Genomic DNA, 4,947 nt, shown 5'->3' with positions numbered 1-4,947 from the left:
TGCCTGCTTCCTACAATCGTTTGACAATTTCACCTGGCTCCTGACACCCAAGACTCCAGTCTCCAAGGCAAATGAAGAGGGCCTTTGCTGTACACCCATTCATCTTTCATATTCCACCTCATTCATTCAATAAGAATTGTGTGCTAGCTGCTGGTTACCGAGATGCACAAGGCACATGTTACAATGGCAACACATACCAACAGCTAGGAGAATCCGCACTATGTCCTTTCATCTTTATACACAGAGAATGTGGATAAAATATTGTATAATTACTCAGATGTGCAAAGGGGTATTGAAGAAGGAATCTGACTTCAAACATGAAGAACATGGGCAGGAACAGTGTTCTAGACAGAAGGAATAGCATTTGCAAAAAACTCTCCTCTGGGGATCCCTGGGTGGCACAGCGGTTTGGCGCCTGCATTTGGCCCAGGGCGCGATCCCGGAGACCCGGGATCGAATCCCACATCAGGCTCCCGGTGCATGGAGCCTGCTTCTCCCTCCGCCTGTGTCTCTGCCTCTCTCTCTCTCTCTCTGTGACTATCATAAATAAATTTAAAAAATTAAAAAAAAACTCTCCTCTGTATCATAAGAACAAAAAGCCATAGGATAGTTATCTTCAGATGTTTGGTGGTACCCGTGTGGAAGGCAGAGTAGCCTTGGTTTGAGTTATCTCAGAGCTGAGAAATGGGATCAACAGTCAGGAATAAGAGAAGCCAATTTCTTAGATTTGGAACCTGATTCATGGAACCACCTTACCATAGTGATAATAATAGCAAATAGTTGTAGGATACTTGATACGTGCCAAGCAGTGTTCTAAGTGATACATATCCTTTAGGAAGAATTAAAGATACATGTAAAATTAATCGCCATAACTACCCTCTACTATTACTATCTTTAATTTATGGGAACAAAATACATAAGGTGCCACAGCTGGTAACTGGTGGCTCCTGGATTTGAGCCTAGGCAGTCTGGCTCTAGCATCTGTGTTCCTGGCCACTTTTCTATACTGCCAGAGTAATAGCACAGTGCCTATCACCAGAGGTTTCTGAGTGAGGGTAGGATGGCTCATTTGCAGGAATGCCCTAAAAGAGTTTCCCGCATTGAATGGAAGGCTAAGCTACATCACTTCTAAGGTCCCTTTCTCCTGTCAACTTGTGAGCCTGGTAACTCATCTCAAATCTTTTCTTCTTTCTTTCTTTCTTTCTTTCTTTCTTTCTTTCTTTCTTTCTTTCTTTCTTTCTTTCTTTCTTCTTTCTTTCTTTCTTTCTTTCTTTCTTTCTTTCTTTCTTTCTTCTTTCTTTCTCTCTTTTTTTAGGTTTTATTTAATTATCTGAGAGCGGGAGAGAGAGAGCATAAGCAGCGGGAAAAGCAGAGGGAGAGGGAGAAGCAGGCTCCCCATTGAGCAGGGAGCCCTGACGTGAGGCTCAATCCCAGGACCCCAGGATCATGACCTGAACCCAAATAGATGCTCAACACCCTGAACCACTCAGGCACCCCCGTTTCCAAATCTTCGCGATAGGTTCTAAACTCCTAACCATACTTCTCACAGTCTCCTTTTCCCCTCCCCAATTCAGGAGCCATGACTTACCAAAATACAGAGCCTCATGACTTTCCCTCCCTACTCTCTTGTTCTCTCCCAAATCTTGGTTATACAGATCAACTTTATGTTTCTGGAAAAGTCTCTCTGCCTCCCCTCCTGCCTCCCAGCTTCCTTCACATGGGTCCTCTTCCTGCCTCCCCCATACTCTTCCTCAACTGCATCACCAAGATCCAGAAGTCAGTCTGGTGAAGACAAGATTTCACTGAGTGAGAGAGAAGCTGAGGGAGGAAGGAGTGGGCATAGGGCCGGGCACACATGGCACAGTGTGGCCCGTTCCATGGGAGTGTCACTTTGTGGACATTTTACCAGGATAACTAGAAGCTCCTCAGGTTTTGAGAGCAGAGCAAGAGGCCAGAGGAAGAGGAAAACGTGAGCTCTGTGTGCCGAGCTTGGCCACTCAGGCCTGGAGAGCTTTTCACTGAAGGGTCTCTCAGATTTGGCTCGGAAAAGGGGAGCCATTCTGCCTGTCTCCAGAGAACCGGAAGAGACTTCAGACATTTCTGTTTGTCTTATGAACAGCTGGTGGCTCCTATGTGAATCTAATTAAGCATCTTCCTGGCTGCAAACACTTCAAGTTCTATTTTTAAGATTAAGAATGTTTCCCAAAATGTATCTCACAGACGACTGACTGGCTTCAGACATTTTATCCCCAACACACCATTTTGTGGCACAGGCTAAATTGCATTATAGAAATTACTCCATCTTGAAGCACGGCCAAGTCAATAATATTGATTGATGAACTTAGGATGTCAACCGTCTAGAATGCAATGCTTCAGACCAGACTCATTGTCCTTTAACCTTGTCATATTTGTGGCTAATGTCCCTTCCCCTGACACCCCCTCCCCAAAATAATAAATGTCAGAGAAGATGAAAACTGATTGCATTTGCTTCAGTCAAACGAAGCAAAGACGCAGCTGCATTTCTGTCTGGAACCTATGCTGGAATCAGTTCCATCACCAGAACTCGGATGGTTTCAGTGGGTCACTGGCAGGCTCCCCTCCGCATGCACCCAACACGGATCTGCTCTGTCCCGTTTGCTGAAACCTGCAATGTGACACTCCAAGTGAGGTAACAGGATGCCCAATTGTAGAAAGTACAATTGTCAGAGAAAGACACTCACTCTGTAAATCCCCGGGCTCCTGTTGAATCTGTTCTTCTGCTCATAAATATATACCTAAACCAAGAGGTCCTTCTAGAACTCTGAATGATCTCCTCCTTTCTTTTGCTGCCATCATTAAAGGATATAATCAGGTGAGAGCCTCCTCCCGCCCCATAAAAGGGAGCAGAATCAAAACTAGAGCGATTGCTAGCTACCAATACATTTTTCCTATCTCAAAGAAAAAAAAAAGCCAAAAAATAAAAGAAGAAAGCAAGAGCTATGGAGTAAAATATATATACTTTTCTCACTAAAGAGAAAGAATTTCAGCTAATTTAGAGTGGAAGGCTGCATATCAAGAGTCTCACGTTCCTCTAAGCGGAGGGTGGCAGGGGTGAGGGATAGGGGTGGGGGGGGGGGCGCAGCACCACCACAGAGAAAAGAAAGCAAAATGAGGGCGCAGAGCCAGACTACAGGGCAAAGGGAAATAGTAAAAGAGCCTGAAATTCTTCCTCAAGAATTCTGTCTTTTTAGCTGAGGGGAGCCAGGATTTCCTGTAATTATGCAGCCAGGGGCTGCTGTGGATATTAAATGAGGCTCCTCTTTGGAAAAGGGAGAAAAGGGGATGCCTGGGTGGCTCAGCGGTTGGGCGTCTGCCTTCAGCTCAGGGGGTGATCCCAGAGACCCAGGATTGAGCCCCACATCGGGCTCCCTACATGGAGCCTGCTTCTCCCTCTGCCTATGTCTCTTCCCCCCACCCCCCCATGTGTGTGTGTCTCTCATAAATAAATAAAATCTTAGAAAAAAAAAAAAAAGGAAAAGGGAGAAAGGAAGGTGGGTGTTGGGCCATGGTTTGGGTCCTGTCTTGGCAGTGAGATAATTTCACCAAGGTCCCACCAGCAGCTCACCCACAGCCAGGATGGGCTAGCCTTGGAGCCCGTTCATAACTGACGGGAGACTTTCCAGTGGATGAAAATGGTCTTCTAGGGCCCTGCCAGTCCATAAACCGGAACGATTAGTGTGTGATGCTGAAAAGTCAGCTCTGCTTTCGGTTGACATGGCAACACAGACTGAGCTTCCCGCTATTTGCCAAGTTTCTATGCTTGTCTGTGGAAAGAAGCAGCTCTCCTATGTATGAGAAAGGGGGGAAAATGGAGAAAATCTCTAGGTATAACGGAAGCAGAGTCAGAGTAGGAGAGAGAGAAACCAAAATGGGCCAAAGAACAGAAGATCTAAATAAAACCCAAGGTCCAGTGGGGTCATGTCAAGAAGATAGCAAGAGATCCAAACTTTGGTGAAAAGGATCAGAGTCACTGAAGACCAGATGAAGAGCAATCACAGTGAGGCAGTGGCTCACACTTCTGTCATAATTGCTCTAGATATCCTGTAATTGATGACTTGGCATTGTGAAGTCAGGGGCCAACTTAGCAGCCAAAATTGTCGACAACAGTACTGGCCCTGGGTTTCTGCTAGCACATGGGATTCATGCTACAAATCATCCAACCACAAATCCCAACTCTGCTTCACTTCCTGCCCAATAAGGGATATGCCCATCTGCCAGCTGCCCACTGCTATATTAATAAAGGCCTTCATCCATGCTTCTCCTTCACTCCTTTTGCCTCCTGAGCAACTCTGGTGCCTCTCCACATGGCCCTACGTGATGTGGTGTGTCCCCCTTCTCTTGAGAACAGTGAGCAATAAAGTCTTCTTTCAAAGGCCATTGTCTCTATGTCTGTCACTATCATTCCTGATGAAAACAGAATGTGGGTACATTTAAAACAGCTACAAGATATCATTCTGAATCCTCGAGAGCATGTGTGCTTCTAAATTGTGTTGGTGCAGCAGTGGTCTGTGAGATAAACTTTGTGCTCATAGTCTATATGATTTTGAAGGCCGAGTTCACCAAGCAGGTAATTACGATTACAGCCAACCTTGTCTAACGACTTGCAAATCATGAGCGCTTCACAGGGCTCAACTCATTTCATCCTCAACCAACTCTACACACTAGGTGCCATCATCATTCCTACTTTACACAGGAGCAAACAGACTCAGAGAGGGTGAGGAAGAAGTGTGAGATGACTCAGCTTGTGGGCCAATGAGCTCAGAGACAGTCTGGCTCCAGTGGCTATTTTTAATGCTCTGTTTATATGATACTGATTCTTACCTCAAACCAACTTGTTAGGGCAGCCCGGGTGGCTTAGCGGTTTAGCGCCCCCTTTAGCCAAGAGCGTGATCCTGGAGACCCGGGATG

The 4,947-nt window shown here is 45.8% G+C and overlaps 1 long non-coding RNA gene across 1 annotated transcript; it reads right to left on the bottom strand.

Moving 5' to 3' along the window:
• Positions 1 to 1,839: 1,839 nt before the first annotated feature.
• Positions 1,840 to 4,024, bottom strand: LOC140611303 (uncharacterized). The gene is made up of 3 exons (XR_012012583.1): positions 3,605 to 4,024; positions 2,721 to 2,825; positions 1,840 to 2,644 (listed from the first exon to the last, which is right to left on the bottom strand). It is a non-coding gene; the product is annotated as an uncharacterized lncRNA (long non-coding RNA).
• Positions 4,025 to 4,947: the final 923 nt, after the last annotated feature.

The sequence above is a fragment of the Canis lupus genome, chromosome 19 (genome assembly GCF_048164855.1).
Source record: "Canis lupus baileyi chromosome 19, mCanLup2.hap1, whole genome shotgun sequence".
Lineage (NCBI taxonomy): Eukaryota > Metazoa > Chordata > Mammalia > Carnivora > Canidae > Canis > Canis lupus.
Note: the sequence above shows the minus strand (reverse complement) of the source record. Positions and strands in the feature narration are given on the sequence as shown.